Genomic DNA, 16,243 nt, shown 5'->3' on the forward strand with positions numbered 1-16,243 from the left:
CGGTCCCGGGCTCGCAGCGCGTCCGGCGCGTTTGGGGCAGGGGCCCCGCGGCCCGCGCCTCCTCCCGGGCCGGCCTCAGCTAGTGCACGGGCCGGGCGCTGAGCGCCCCCGCGGGCCGCGGAAGGTCGGGCGGGCCGGCGGGTGGCAGCCGGGTCCCCGGTCCGGGCTAGAGCTCAGGAGATCACAGATAGGCCGTAAGGAGGCACTGGACCGGCTCTCTCACCTCCGGGACCCGCGGCCGGTGAGGAAGTCGGGCCCTGGGCGGGAGTCGCCTCGCCTGGTCGCGCCCGCCGGGCTCGGCCACCCTGTCCTTTCCGTCCCGGCGCAGGTGAGCTGACGCCTCCCCTTAACCTTCCTCTGGGACCGGGCAGGACTGGGGCTCAGAAGCTTCTGTCGCCTCCGGGCAGGCGCAAGTCTACTGCGGGTCGGCCCTAGTCAGCGATGAAGTCACAGTGCTCTGGGTCCTCGTGTCTGTGACGTCAGGGGTTTCCAAGAGATGGGCTATGATGTCACTGCAGACCCCGCGGGGATCTTGGCGCGCGGGAGGGCGGGGAAGACCAGGAGGGGAGAAAAAGGAAGTTCAGTCTTTTATCAACGCCTGGAATTGCAGCGGATTTGAACAGAAAGTGGTTCAATATCAGCATTTCACAATTTTAATAGTTGTCAAGTTCTTTAACTTCATTTCAAACAAGCATTGTTAGTACAGTTCGACAAGACACATTTGATTTAGAAAAGTCTAAATCAGGAGGTTGGGGGAGGTTGAGTGTTTAATGTGAATGCCTTTTAGGAAGCTGAACTCATAGTTTGATGCTTTGTGATTGGAATTGCTGAAGAAATAGAACCAACTGGAGTGCTGATAATTCAGTTTGCCTTACTCTTTTTTTTGCTACCCAGTTTTGAAATCAAATACGGTATCTACTTCTTCTCAGTTTTGCTAGAGAGTGGCTGGAAAGGCGGACCTTAAATGAACTTTTTCTGTTGTAAAGGGGTGGAGGGGTTGGGGCGCCTGGGTGGCTCAGTCGGTTAAGCCGCCGACTTCGGCTCAGGTCATGATCTCGCGGTCCGTGAGTTCGAGCCCCGCGTGCTCAGAACTCTGTGCTGACAGCTCAGAGCCTGGAGCCTGTTTCAGATTCTGTGTCTCCCTCTCTCTGACCCTCCCCCGTTCATGCTCTGTCTCTGTCTCAAAAATAAATAAACGTTAAAAAAAAAAAGGGGGGGGGTGGAGGGGTAAGGCGGGAGGTTTGAATTAATCCAATATTCTTTTTAAACAATAATTACCTGAAGATTTAATTTATTTAGGTTGTTCTTGTCTTGTACTGTCATGGATAATTGAGGGCTTCCTGTGGTTTTAACTCACCAACAAGCTGTTTTCTTGCTTTCCCACTAAAACTGGGCTATGACAATAACCCAGGACTGCTTGTCTGGACAGGTAACTAAAATTTTGTCTGTATTACTTTCAAATATGAAACTACAGAATTTATATATATATTTTTTTAAATATATTTTTTTAATTTAACTTTTTTTTTTTGAGAGAGAGAGAGAGAGAGAGAGAGAGAGAGAGAGTGAGCAGGGGAGGGGCAGAGAGGATCCCCAGCAGGCTCGGAGTTGTCAGCGTGGAGCCGGATGTGGGGCTTCAACTCAAACCATGGCATCATGACCTGAGCTGAAATCAAGAGTCAGACACTTAACTGACTGAGCCACCCAGGCACCCCTAGATTTTTTTTAAAGCTCCTTTGTGAATATTGTTTTTCTTCGAAAGCTTTCAAAAGAGATCAGGCCAGAAAAGAAGCTAGTCACTTGCCATTACTGACCCTCTTCAGATATTTTAGCATATCAATATAATTTTTTCCTCTCTATAGGATCATTTAAATAGAATCTAGTTTGAAAAATAGTTGCCTTAAGATTGAAGTATGATTACAATATAGGGTCTTCAGCTGGAAGCTTGGGTAGGAGTCCTCAGTCCTTCCTCATTGACCTTGATTTGTAATGGTAATTTTTTTGTCTTGTTAATAGTTCCTCTTCTTCATTTGCCTCTAAAGGTGATTGATAGGTATTGTCTCTCTGAATTTTGCATCAACATGTAGATGGACATTATACTGTGTACATTAACACAGTAAATGAAAGCAAGCATTTACCCTCATTAATTACTGTTGCATTTGACTGGAAGTTCACAAAAGAAGGCTTTCTTACAAATTTCTTTTTGCTCCTCACCATACCTTGGAAATCTGACAGTTATGTATGGTACTGAAAATTGTTTGTTTGTTTGTTTGTTTTCTTTTAAGAAATTAGTAATTATATGGTGATGATGTTGATTGAAGGCTCTAAAGACAGAATTTGAGCCTTTGGATCCTCAAGACTGATAGGTATCGAGTTAACATGAAACTGCTGATATTGAGGGTTTTAGTCAACCTACTCTAAGATGAAAGGATCGTGGCAAGATAGTATGTGATGAAATTGAAGGAGGTTCAGAAGGACACTTGTACAGGTCTTTTCCAGGTAGCCTTTCAAGGGCAGGCTATGTGGCTCTGTGTAAATTAAGTGTATAGTACTTGTATATCTGGGAAGGGATGGAAGTCAAACTAAATGTGAATTGAAAGACATATAAATGATGATGATACAGTAATCTCTTCCTGGCAGTGCTTTTTTTCCCCTCTGTTGTGTTTAGTAGTTATGATTTTTTTTTCCCTAATGGAACATGAGAATAGGTGGAGAATAATATCTTTAAGTGTATTCTAATGTGATTGAGGAAAAATGACAGGTATAAAAAAGCCAGCTTATGTGTATAGTTGTATAACTATTTAGCAAGCCATAACTCTTCTGAAACATTTTTACAGCTTGTTTCTACCTTTGGCAGGATGTTTTTCTACCCAGGCCTTGAAGTTTTGGGTCTAGGAAGTAGCTTTTACTTCTTATAACTGGACATTTATTTTAGATTGTGTTTAAAATATTTTGTTATCTTCTTCAGTTACTGCATTTGAAGGGACTAAATCGACCACTCATTAATGATTATGGCATCTTTCTGACAGCTAAAGCAAATATGAAGAAATCAAAGTGCTGTATTTTATGAATTTTCCAAATTCTTTGGGTATGTTTATTGGATCATTTCTATTAACAGGTAGAATTTAAATTCTTGTACAAAATTTCTACTTTATTTTCTAAACTTAAATTTATGCTCAGTTTAACTTGGAGAGTTTTGATATTCTAGTAAGCCTTAGTCTTGTTTAATATTTGCTGGGGGAGAACATACTAATCATTAGAGACATCATTTTGTGTAATCTTCCAAAATTTGCAGCTGTTTAGAACCAGATACTTGAGGGAGACTACTATGGTATAATGAATGCCTTCCTTGTTAGGTCATGTGTGACAAAGGCAAAATTCAGCAAGTGCATAATTTACAGTCCTTTGGAAGCAACAACAACAAAAAAAGAGATTAACTCCAAATGCATTAAGGTCATCTGGAAATTGAATTCCTGTCAGTCTTTACCTTTGCATAATTTAACTTCTCTGTAGTTCATGTTTATGGTATGTTGAAGCTGATGAACATACTATATTATCTAGGAAAGTACTAATAATTAGAGTGTAGGTGTTTCTTAATGTTAGCTGAAAGAATTTATCAACCTTTAATTTCCAACAACATCTTCTAGTTAGCTCTCGACAGAGGAGACTCTGGATCTTCTCCTTTTAAATATTCAACTTCTGGGGCTCCTGGGTGGCTCAGTTGGTTCAGCATCTGACTTCAGCTCAGGTCATGATCTCACAGTTTGTGAGTTCGAGCCCCGCGTTGGGCTCTGTGCTGACAGCTCAGAGCCTGGAGCCTGCTTTGGATTCTGTCTCCTTCTGTCTCTGCCCCTCCCCACTTGTGCTCTCTCTGTCTCTCAAAAATAAATAAATGAAAAAAAATTTTTAATATTCAACCGCAGAATCCTAGCACATACATTTCCTACCCTGTTTAGTTTAAATATGAAACTAAACATTAGTATGTGTGATTAAATATTACTAAATTTATTATAAGGCATGGGTTTCATTCATCCAACAGACATTTTTTGAGTACCTCAGCTAGGGACTGTGACATGCAGATGAATTGTCCTTGCTACAAGGATCCTTGACCTTTCTTTTAATATTTCCTTGCCATGGAGGCCCATGGGTAGGTGGAGCCAGAATTGGACCAAGAGGGCGAACCAGTTATGTTATGCCAGATTGGCCAGAGGTCTTATCTAAAAGTCAGTTTAAAGAGGTATTTAGAAACTCAGGTGAAAAGAATGGGGAATAGATTATGATACTGGCAAAGGGTCTAGACTCCACAGATTTGGATTACTCTAAAATGAGTGGAGCTTAGCAAGTGAGCACTTTCTTTGAGTCAAGAACAAGTGCTGAAGGCCAGAACTAGCCTGTGTAGGCAGTCTAAAATTAGAGGCAGAGTGAAGAGGTAGAATCCAGATATCCCGCTCTCACAGGCATTGTGTGTACCTTTTTCCACTCTAAGGTTATTCCTTTTCTTTCTTATTTCCTTCCCCTCCCCTCCCTCCCTCTCTCCCTCCTTTCCTTCTTTCCTTCCTTCCTTGTTCCTTTTCTTAAATTGACAAACTCACAGCCGTCATTTCCACTTTTGTTTTCTTTCCCTGCCATTTTATTATGGAAAATTTTAATCACAGAAAAGTCGCAAGAATTGTTTGCTGAACAACTGAATACCCAAGTACCTGCAAACCTAGATTCTGTAATTTATATTTTGCCTTATATACTTATCTATCTATCCAACCTACCATCCCTCCCTCTTCCTGTATTCATTCATCAATTTATCTTATATTTTGTTGTGTTTCAAAGTAACTGTATTTTACTCCTAAATATTTAAGTGTGCCCATCATGAACTATTTGTTTACTTGGTTTTTAGGTAGAACTTACATACAGTAAATTGTACAGATCTTACGTATACCATACCCTTAGTTTGGGCAAATTCATACATCTTTGTAACCTATAACCCTGACAAGATAGAACATTACCGGGGCGCCTGGGTGGCTCAGTCAGTTGAGTGTCCGACTTCGGCTCAGGTAGTGATCTCACGGTTCCAGGGTTTGAGCCCGCGTTGGGCTTTGTGTTGATAGCTTGGAGCCTGGAGCTTTGGATTCTGTGTCTGCCTCTCTCTCTGTCCCTCCTCCACTCATGTTCTGTCTCTCTCTGAAAAGTAAATAAACATTAAAAAAAAAAAATACAGAACATTACCATTACTATAAGAAGTTCCCTTCATGTACCTTCCAAGTCAATTTAATTAACTTTTTAATCTTCTGCAGTCTTATTTCCACCAGTTTCTTCTGAACATACCCTTTCAAAGGGCTAGCTTTGTTAGCACACTTGAGTAGCATTGTGCTAGGTGTTCAGAATGTAAAGAAGAACACAGCTCCTACTCTCTTTAAGCTTATAATTTAGTTTGGGTTATAGTCAGGTGTCCAAAAAGAGATAAATGTTATATGAATTAAGAGGAGGCAAATGGGACTGCCAGAGAAAGCTTCCTAGGTGTGAGTCTTGAATTGGACCTTTGTTTTGGGATCCAGAGAAGAGTTGTGTGTGTGTTTTGTTTTGTTTTGTTTTTAATTTAAATAGACTGATTAGAAATTAGAAGTTATTGTATTAAACAACACTAGCAGAGAAGGGTGGTTTGGACCCAATTTTGGAGTGAGTATAAACATTATTCTATATCCAGTGATAATTTTTGAAGAAGGAAGGAATATAAAAAACATTAAATTCCTCTCTTGTTTGTCATATCTGGTACTTAATTGTGTCGATGATTTCTTCATTTTTTGAGGCCTCTCCTTTCTTGGTTCTGTGGCTATCTCTGATTCTCAGTTTTGCTGGCAATTCTTTCTCTTCCAGATTTAAACTACTGAGAGCTCTGTCTTGACTCTTTATTGTGCTCCTTGTTATCTGGCCCTTAGCTCTTTGGGCTTCTCAATTACAATTCTTTCCAGGTCCTTGCTACATCTGTATCCATAAGCTGTTAACTCTTGTTAGGTTTCTAATTGCTAATAGTATGCTGCTTTTTGTGTGTCCCTATTTACTTCGTACTTGTTCAAGAGTCTGTAGCAAGAGCATTTGTTCTAAGTAGTTGTAGCACATGGGATTTATTAGGAAAGAAAGATGTACACTTGGGCTGAATGAATAGAGTAGATGAGCTTCTAGGAACAAACCTCAGAACGACACTGCAGAATTTGCCTGCTAAGGGGGCTACTGCCAGTGTGGACCGTGCTGTTGAATCAGAAAGCTGCTGCCACCGTACTTACCTTTAAAAAAAGAAGAAGTAGGAGTAGGAGAAGGAGAAGTAGTAGTAGTAGTAGTGGTTTACCTTCCTTGGGCAGAAGTACCATTGATGTTACTTTCTGCTCCCATATCTTATGCAGGTATGTCTGCTTAGCTGCTCTTAGGTCAAATGTGAGACCTTAATTTAGAGGGCATCTAGAAAATGTAGTCTTTAGTTCAGCCTCTGAAAAATAGGAAGGTGAGGATGGGTTGGAATGAGCAGTGACATTCACTTTGTGAAAAACTAAACTCCTTTTCCATAGATTCCCTCAGTGTAACAAAGTAAAGTCTTTTCAGATTTTGCTATTTCTGTGCAAAGACCATGGGTATTGTTCTAGTTTCCTGAGATGGAAACTACTGCTCTCAATTGTACCAGATTTTTATGTTCTGGGCATAACAAAAAACTGACTCAAATTTACTAGCTCATAATATTGAAAAGTTCAAAGGTGAAGCTTGATCCACTTGTACTTATGTGATCAGAACCTCATCTTTCTCTTTTTTCTGTTATTTAATGAGCTCTGCTTCTGATGTGTTGGTCCCTTTGTGGTCCCAGCATGTTTGTCAGCAGCTCAAGCTCTAGGTGCTCATGCCATCAAATCCAGAGAGGAAGGATGAGTGTTTCAGCAGAGGCTGTAGGGCCTCACCTTTGTTCCTTCATCCAACCCTTTGGCAGTCTGAAGCCTACAGGACCCCTTTTCTGGGTTATTTATTTATTTTCATTGTAATTGTTACAAAAATGTTTATTTTTGAGAGACAGAGCAAGTGGGGGAGGGGCACAGAGATGGGGACAGAGGATCCAAAGCAGGCTCTGTGCTGACAGCAGCTAGCCTAATGTCGGGCTCGAGCTCACAAACTGTGAGATCATGACCTGAGCCAAAGTTGGACACTCCACCAATGGAGCCACCCAGGCGCCCCTTAAATTTTTTTTGAAAAAAAGAGTAATAGTATTTCACTGGTGACCCTCAAGGCAGGCCGATCCCACCCCACCTTGGGGAGAGGAGGGGGGCACCAGTTGTCTTCCACTTATTTTACATCTCTCGTGTCACTTCACCATGCCAGACTAGGGTCAAGCTCAACAGGGTCTTCTTTCCCCATTCTCTATGCTGTAGTTTCTCTGGATAGTAGGTAGGGACAGTGGGAATCTTGTTCATTCATTCACGTGGAGCACTAATTAGGTGGTGAGGCATTTGGCTACCTTAAGAGGGTTATAGTTATTCCTGCTGTTGTACTCAGGCTTCACTGAATTTCTCCACTTTGACATTTGGAGTACTGGGCAGAAATCACATTGCATCAACACCTGCTGAGGGCCTTTGTGATTTTTTTTTAATGTTTATTTATTTTTGAGAGAGAGAGAGAGAGAGACAGAGTGCGAGTGGCAGAGGAGCAGAGAGAGGAGGGAGAATTTGAAGCAGGCTCCATGTTCTGAGCTGTCAGCACAGAGCCCAATGAGGGGTTCAGACTCACAAACCGTGAGATCATGACCTGAGCCAAAGTCAGACACTCAGCTTACTGAGCCCACTCAGGCAGGAGTCCAGGGCCTTTGTGATTATTTTAAAATAAAATACATAGGTCTACAAAGAGAAGCAACTGTATTAAAATACCATTATCAAAATACTTTTTAAAAATTATAAGATAGTATTGCTTCTTTGTTAAATAATAAGATTTAGTATGGGTCTAATAATTTCCAAGTAGTGATAAACATTGGCATTATTTGTAAGTGCAAGCAATGATAATGTGATATGAAACTATCTGTGATTTCTGCTGGTGACAGAGTGACTGGTATTGCAGAATATTGTGGTCTGTTGACTGAATTCACAAAAGGGCATGCTAAATTTCAGTTAAATTAAGTTCAGTAAAATTAAAGATATCTTCTCCCCCTCATCTTAGCTTCTAGACAGCCTGAGTTCTATACCCAAACTTTTTGGGGCATCTGTGTGCTTTAGCTTAAGAACTATAGCTTGAAGAGAGTTTCTCTTCCCAGGAGCCCCAGCAGATAGATGTCTTCATGTATCTCATTGACTTTGGGTTATATTGACATTTCTGAACCAACTACTAAGGCCAGAAATATTTGGTAACTAGTTTAGCCAGCCTGAACCTACCCCTGGAGCTGAGGTTAGGTTCATTCCTACCTAAACAGCATGATGGCTTAGCTTTTTTTTTTTTTTTTTTTTCCTGAGGGAAAGTCAGGGGCCACAGGGTGCTGAATAGCAAATAGTAGATGTCCAATATGTCATCCTTAATTCATCCCCTCTCCTTTGCTCCCGTAGTCCATCAGTCATCACATTTTAGTGAATTTTTCATTTGGATTTGTCTTTCCCTGATCAAAGTCTCTGTTAACATCCTGGCCTCCAAATTGGAGCATATGGGATAGTCCACTGGGTTGCAAAAAGGAAAGTATTAGAACTTATAGTTATTTTTGCATACTTTTAGTATTTTTGTGTATGTTTTATACCATATGTAAAATAAAGAAGTTCAGTAGTACATGCACGTATGTAAAATATAGAAGTATGTACGTATTTATTTTTATTAAAAATTGTTTTTAATGTTTATTTTTGAAGGAGAGCCAGAGCATAAGAGGAGGGAGGGGCAGAGAGAGAGGGAGACACAGAATTGGAAGCAAGCTCCAGGCTCTGAGCTGTCAGCACAGAGCCTGGTGCGGGACTGGAACTCACTGACTGTGAGATCATGACCTGAGCCGAAGTCGGACACTCAAATGACTGAGCCACCCAGGCTCCCCTAGAAGTATATACATATTTATGTGGGTACATGTTAAAATTGTTTCAAATCATGGGAATGGGAGGGTCAGAAAAGTTAGATAACCATAGAGCAGTGCCTTTTAGTAGAAATATAATGTGAGCCGTATGTAATTTAAAATTTTCTAGTTCACCACATTAAAAAAGGTAAAAGCATCTGAAAATAATTTTAGTATGTTATTTAACATAATATGTCCTAAACACCATGATTTCAACATGTAATCAATATAAAAAATTAATGAGATAGTTTGCATTCTTTTTTTCATGTCAAGTCTGAAATTCGATGTTCATTTTACATGTAAATCTCATCTCAGTTCAGACTGGTGATTTCAGATGCTCATTAACCACATGTGGCTAGTGGCTTCTGTAGTGGATAGCACAGATCTAGACCAATAGATTATTCTCGGTTTAGATTTCTATAATTGTCTCTGTGTAGTTTTCATAAATCCATTATTCTCTTCAGTTTTTTTGTACACTTGCTGGGTCAATTGAACAAAAACCCCACTGGGATGTTAGTTTCCTGCATCACATTTAACAGCTTTTTAAAAATTTTCCTTTTATTTTTTTGAGAGTGTGTGTGCAAGCAGGGGAGGGGCAGAGGGAGAAGGAGGGAGAGAATCTTAAGCACGCTTCACGCCCAGTGCGGATCTGATGAGGCTCAATCCCATGAGTCTGGGATGATGACCTGAGTCAAAATCAAGAGTCGGATGCTCAACTGACTGAGCCACCCAGGCACCCCTTAGCTTTTAAGACTTTCCCTAAGATAGTCTGTCCTATCTTTCTTCCTCACATGTTTCTAGGACTGCCTGCAACAAACCTGGGGTTCAGTTAGGTAGTTTCCTCAGCTTTGCCTTCCCTTTCTATTTCTTCAGATGTAATCATTCATTATGAGGAGTCTGTTCCCATAAAACCTCCTTGGACTCTCCAATCCCTCTGCAGTTTATTTTCCGAACTCCCACTGGGTATATTGAGTACTCAGCCACTTAGCACTTTAGCACTTCATCATATACTGTTGTTTACTGTTCTCTAATTGTTTCCTGTGTGTCATTAAGTTTATCTCCCTTAGTAAATGCTAAGCTTCATATCTTATGTCTCTAAATTGTAGATACATAAAGACCTAGCTTCCCCCCCCCCCCCACATTTAAGGATATACCTGGGCTATTTAAATTTATAGCTTTAAATTTTTTGAAATTCTGTTTTTTCTACTCTGCTGGTTAACTTAGACACTAGCAGATTCAGTGGTAGGAGTTTGTGTATTGAAATGTTTATTTGGTTCTTGAAAATGAAAGAATTTAATTTGATTTATAAAGTAGTGTACTTGAAGCTGTAAGATCATTCTTGGAACTATAGTAAGGAATTATTGATTAGCTAGAGTTTCTGAAGATGAAATTTGAGTTTGATTAGGAAGTCTCAAAGGACACATTTGCTCTATTGTCCAGGAACCAAGAGTGGCAAACTTGTTTTCCTAAGTAGGACAAGAGATTTTATTTCAAGTTCAGTCATCAGGATTATTCTCTGGAGGTTCTCGGCACTTTCTGCACACTAGTCACTTTAGCCCTAGGGGGTTGGTTTCTCTAGTGGAGCAGTTAGATGAAGAGCTTTTCTGCCATCCATAATGTTTTAGCTCATTTGGATTACTACAAAGAGGACTGCGAAAATGGATCCTGAAAATATGTCTGAAGAAGATCATACGGCTTTATGCTTTAGGAATCCTGTCTTTCATTTGATATTTTCTTGCCTGTGTGATATTTAACACATTGTATGGTTATCTTGATAAAATAGCTATATACCAACATTTTTAACTTGTGGAATTTCAAGGCCTCCTTATTACTATTCATTTACTAAAAAACTTGCAGTATGTTTTAGATGCCAGGCATTAAGCTAAGTGCATTAGTTAACTTCTGTCACTTTTTCTGTTGGCATTATTTTACAAATCTTCTATATAATCTTTGGCAAGTAGTGGTCTTCAAGAATATATTTTGTCTTACTGTTTAACACCTTGTGGGTTTTTCTTTCCCTTTTTGGCAAATATCATTAAATAAGATTGTTTTTGTTTGGATATTTATTTACTAAAATAAATATCTATATTTTAAATATTTATTTTGTGAGAGAGAGGCAGAGAGAGGGAGAGAGAATCCCTAGCTGGCCCTAGGCTGTCAGCGCAAAGCCCAAAGTGGGACTTAATCTTACAAACTGTGAGATCATGACCTGAGCCAAAATCAGTTAACCTATTGAGCCCTAAAATATATTAACTTCTGGAAGTTCACATTTTTCTTCTATTATCAGGAGGTTGTAAGTTTTCCTGAAATTAAAACATACCTTTACATTCTAGTTGCATATATTTGTAAGACTGCATAGTATAAAATATTTTTATAATTTTTATACTTTGATAATGTTTATTTAACATTAAAAAAAAACCATCTTAAATTTTTTTTTTTACATGTATTTATTTTTGAGAGACAGAGCACACGTGGGGAGGGGCAGAGAGAGGAGGAGACAGAATCGAAAGCAGGCTCCAGGCTCTGAGCTGTCAGCACAGAACCCGACATGGGTCTTCAACTCACAAACCATGAGATCATGATCTGAGCCGAAGTCGGACGTTCAACCAACTGAGCCACCCAGGCGCCCCGTTAAAAAAACAAACAAACAAAAAAACCCTTCTTAATTGGCTTCTTCAGTAAGTCCAGCAGTTATTAATCTTTGTTTCCTGTAGAATCAGGTAAAAATTTATTACGTTGTTTATACCATGAAAAAAGTAACAGGATTAACATATGCAAATTTTAAGTGTTGAGAAAAGAAAACCACGGAAGGTCAGTTTGATAAATTGCTCAGAAATCTTCATTTTATTTCAGTTTATAATCTGATTCACAGACTTTCATAGTTACTATTTGTAACTGTTTATAATCTATACTTCCCTAGCAAGAAAGAACCTTTTGTATGATTCTTTCAGCTAATCTGAGAAAAAGCCTGTTGGCCTTTTTTGATTTAGCTAGCTGCTTTTGTTTGTTCTTAATGAAAGCAGATAATGAGAAATTAAAAGATAAATAATATGTTTCTAGCAGTAGAATGCCCCCAATGCTTCTCTTTTTGGTTAAAATGGTTTCTTGTCTTTTTTCCTTGAAAGAAGAGTTCTCCGCACTGTCCTTACCTTTTCCCCCCTTTCACCATTTTCTTTTGTCATTTTTGTGTCTAGTCGTTTTTGGGTAATTAGTCCAGTGAGAGATCATGTTGAAACTAAAGTCAATATAAGTCTTCAAATCATTAAAATTTGCATATATGAAAATTTCAGAAAATTTAAATAGAATATTTAGTAGGATTAAAGAACATTTATTTTTTGGGTAGGTAATGTGTTCATGGTTCAAAATGCAAAAGGTGTAAAAAGTGAGTTTTCTCCTCCCCTGTCTGTTGGGCACACTTTTCCTCTCACTGGAAGCAACAATTCTATTCTCCCTACTTTTTAAAAAAATGCAAGTGTATTCTACATACTACCATATTGACTTTTACTTGATTTTTGTCCTATACATATTGTTATATGAAGAGTGTATTATTAGTGATAGAACTAAACTAGCAGTGGGTTAACGAACAAAGTTCTCTTATAAAAATTCAGGTAGTTGGTCTAGGGCTGGTATAGCATTCGTGGTATTTCTCTCTCTGTTTTGTTTGGAGGCATAATGAATACAGTAAATTGCACAGACATTAAACAGTTTGATGAGTTTTAACAATTGTATATAACAAACCCTGCGGTTAAGAGAGCCCTCTAGTCTGGTCCTTATTCCTTCCCCCACTCCTTGGTTCTTTCCATACTATTACTGCTCCACTGTTGCCTAGTGTGCTCATTGAGCTAGTTGAATCTCCAGCCATTGCAGCCCGTTCCACACCGCAGGATGCAAGAAGGGACGAAGGTTACATGCCAGCCTTTTTACAGGAAGATTTCTAGAGCTGCCACTTCGCAACATTTTTAATGTTTCATTAGCCATACCCATAAATAAAGGCGTTTCTTGTTTTACTACCCTTCATTTTATTGCACTTTGCAGATTTGGCATTTTTTACAAATTGAATGTTTGTGGCAACTTGGTGCCATTTTTCCAACAGCGTTTGATCAGTTTGTGTGTTAGTGTCACATTTTGGTAATTTTTCCGTATTTCAGACGTTTTCATTATTATATTTGGGTGATTTGTGATGAGTGATCTTTGATGTAATTGTTTTGGGGTGCCATGAACTGTGCCCGTATAAGATGGTGAACGTAATAAATGTGTGTCCTGGCTGCTCCACTGACCAACCGTTCCTCTGTTTCTCCCTCTCCTCGGGCCTCCCTGTTGCCTGAGACACAATATTGAAATTAGGCCAGTTAATAACCTTACAGTGACCTCATAGTGTTCCGAGTGAAAGGAAGAGTTGCACATCTCTCACTTTTAAATCAAAAGCTAGAAATGATTAAGCTTAGTGAAAAAGGAACGTCCAGAGCTGAGACAGACGGAAAACTAGGCCTCTTGTGCCACACAGCCAAGATTTGAATGCAGAGGAAAAGTTCTTGAGGAAATTAAAAGTGTTAACTCCAGGGAACATATGAATGGTGAGAAAACAAAACAGCCTTATTATAATAGCTGATATGAAGATAGTTAGTGGACTGGACAGATCAAACCACCTGCAACATTCCCTTAAGCCAAAGCCCAATCCAGAGCAAGGTCCTCACTTCAATTCTTTGAAGGCTGAAAGAGGTGACAAAATTGCAGAAGAAAAGTTTGAAACTAGCTGAGGTTGGTTAATGAGGTTTAAAAAGCCACCTTGATAATCTAAAAGTGAGAAGTAAAGTAAAGCAACAACTGCTGATGTAGAAGCTGTATTAAGTTACCCAGAACATGGAGGTAAGATGATTAATGAAGGTGGCTACATTCAATAACACGTTTTCTTTTTTTTTTTTTTTTAATTTTTTTTTTCAACGTTTATTTATTTTTGGGACAGAGAGAGGCAGAGCATGAACGGGGGAGGAGCAGAGAGAGAGGGAGACACAGAATCGGAAACAGGCTCCAGGCTCTGAGCCATCAGCCCAGAGCCTGATGCGGGGCTCGAACTCACGGACCACGAGATCGTGACCTGGCTGAAGTCGGACGCTTAACCGACTGCGCCACCCAGGCGCCCCAATCAATAACACATTTTCAATGTAAATGAAATAGCTTTATAGTGGAAGAAGATGCCTTTTAGGACTTTCATAGCTAAAGAGAAGTCCATGCCTGGCTTCAAGTCTTCAAAGGACAGGCTGACTCTCTTGTTAGGGGCTAATTCTAATGATGATTTTAAATAGAAGCCAGTGCTCATTTACCATTCCAAAAATCCTGGGTCCTGTGCTCTATACATGGAACAAAAAAGCCTGGATAATAGCAGATCTGTTTACAACATGGTTTACCAAATATTTTCAGTCTACTAGTGAGTGAGACCTACTGCTCAGATATTAAAATATCACAGCTGTGATGGCGATGTAGTATGAGATTAATGTTTTCATGACTGCTAATACAACATCCATTCTGTGGCCCATGGATCAAGGAGCCATTTCTATTTTCAAGTCTTTATTTTTATTTTTAAATTTTTATTTATTTATGGGTTTTTTTTTTCAAGTCTTTGTATTTAAGAGATCCATTTTGTAAGGCTGTAGCTGCCATAGATAGTGATTCCTCTGATGGATTTGGGCAAAGTAAAATTGAAAACCTTCTGGAAAGAAGCCACCATTCTAGATGCTATTAAGAACATTTGTGATTCCTGGGAAGAAGTCAGAATATCAACATTAACAGGAATCTAGAAGAAGTTGATTCTAACCCTCATGGATAACTTTGAGGGTTCAAGACTTCAGTGGAGAAAGTAACTGCAGAGGTAGCAGAAACAGCGAGAGAACTAGAATTAGAAGTACAGCCCGAAGATGGGACTGAACTGCTGCAATCTCAGGATAAAACTTGAATAGGTGAAGAGTCGCTTATTATACATGAGCAAAGAAAGTGGTTTCTTGGAGTGGAATTGACTTCTGGTGAAGATGTGAAGATTGTTGAAATGACAACAAACGGTTTAGAATATTACATAAACTTAGTTGATAAAACAGCAGTAGGTTTTGAGAGGATTGACTCCAATTTGTAAAGGAGTTCAAGCAGCATGCTCCTTTGTAAAAGGAAGAGTCAGTATGGCAAACTTCATTGTTGTCTTATTTTAAGAAATTGCCTGATCAGAAGTATCCTGATCAGTCAGCAGCCATCAACGTAGAGGTTAAGACCCTCTGCCAGCAAAGAAGATTAAGACTTGCTGAAATCTCAGATGATGGTTAGCATTTTTTAGAAATAAAGTATTTTTAAATTAAGGTATGTACAGTGCTTTTGCATACTTAGTAGACTATACCATAGCATAAACTTAACTTTTATATGCACTAGAAAAGCAAAAAATTCATTTGACTTTATTTTGGCATTTGCTTTATTGCGGTGGTCTGGAACTGAACTGCACTATCTCCCAATATCACATACTTCACAGTAAACTGACAGGAAGACAAGCGAGTAATGTGTTTTTCAGGAGTTTCTCTCTTAAATGTAGAAGAGGGCACAAGGTTAAAATGCTTTTTTTTTTGCCTTTTATTTTCTCTTGTACATTCCTTAACATGTAGAAACTTAAATCTTAAAGTACCCTTTAACTTAATTGGGGAAAAAGAAAGTAATCAGCCAATCTATTCCATTTAGTTCCTTTTCTATAATAAAAATTTCTTGTGTTTCTCTTAACTTTCTGAGCTTCTTTTTTCTCCCCAAAGGTGGTTTATTTTAAGAGAGAGAGAGCCATGCACGTGTGTGTACATACGTGCATGGGGGAGGAGTAGAGAGAATCCCAAGCAGGCTCTGCACTGGCAGCACAGAGCCAGATATGGGGCTTGAACTCAGGAACTGTGAGATCATGCTGAGCCAAAACCAAGAGTTGGATGCTTAACCACCTGAGCCACCCAGGTGCCCCAACTTTCTATGCTTCTATTCTACATTTGCTATGTGGGCTCAGATAAATTATATAAATATATTCTACTAACTTGTAATTTTTTTATAGAATAATTTTTTTTTTCAACGTTTATTTATTTTTGGGACAGAGAGAGACAGAGCATGAACGGGGGAGGGGCAGAGAGAGAGGGAGACACAGAATCGGAAACAGGCTCCAGGCTCTGAGCCATCAGCCCAGAGCCTGATGCG

General features: G+C 39.4%; 1 protein-coding gene across 2 annotated transcripts in view; it reads left to right on the plus strand.

Moving 5' to 3' along the window:
* The first annotated feature begins 153 nt into the window (after positions 1-153).
* FBXO34 (F-box protein 34) overlaps positions 154-16,243 on the plus strand; it is a 90,581-nt gene continuing 74,491 nt past the window's right edge. Inside the window, exon 1 of one of the 2 annotated variants that reach the window (XM_040477216.1) lies at positions 154-328. The gene's annotated coding sequence lies outside the window, so the exon portion shown is untranslated. The remainder of the gene's footprint in view (positions 329-16,243) is intronic. The other variant, XM_040477215.1, reaches the window with a different exon arrangement.

Source organism: Herpailurus yagouaroundi, unplaced genomic scaffold (genome assembly GCF_014898765.1).
Source record: "Herpailurus yagouaroundi ecotype Mexico unplaced genomic scaffold, PumYag 141, whole genome shotgun sequence".
Lineage (NCBI taxonomy): Eukaryota > Metazoa > Chordata > Mammalia > Carnivora > Felidae > Herpailurus > Herpailurus yagouaroundi.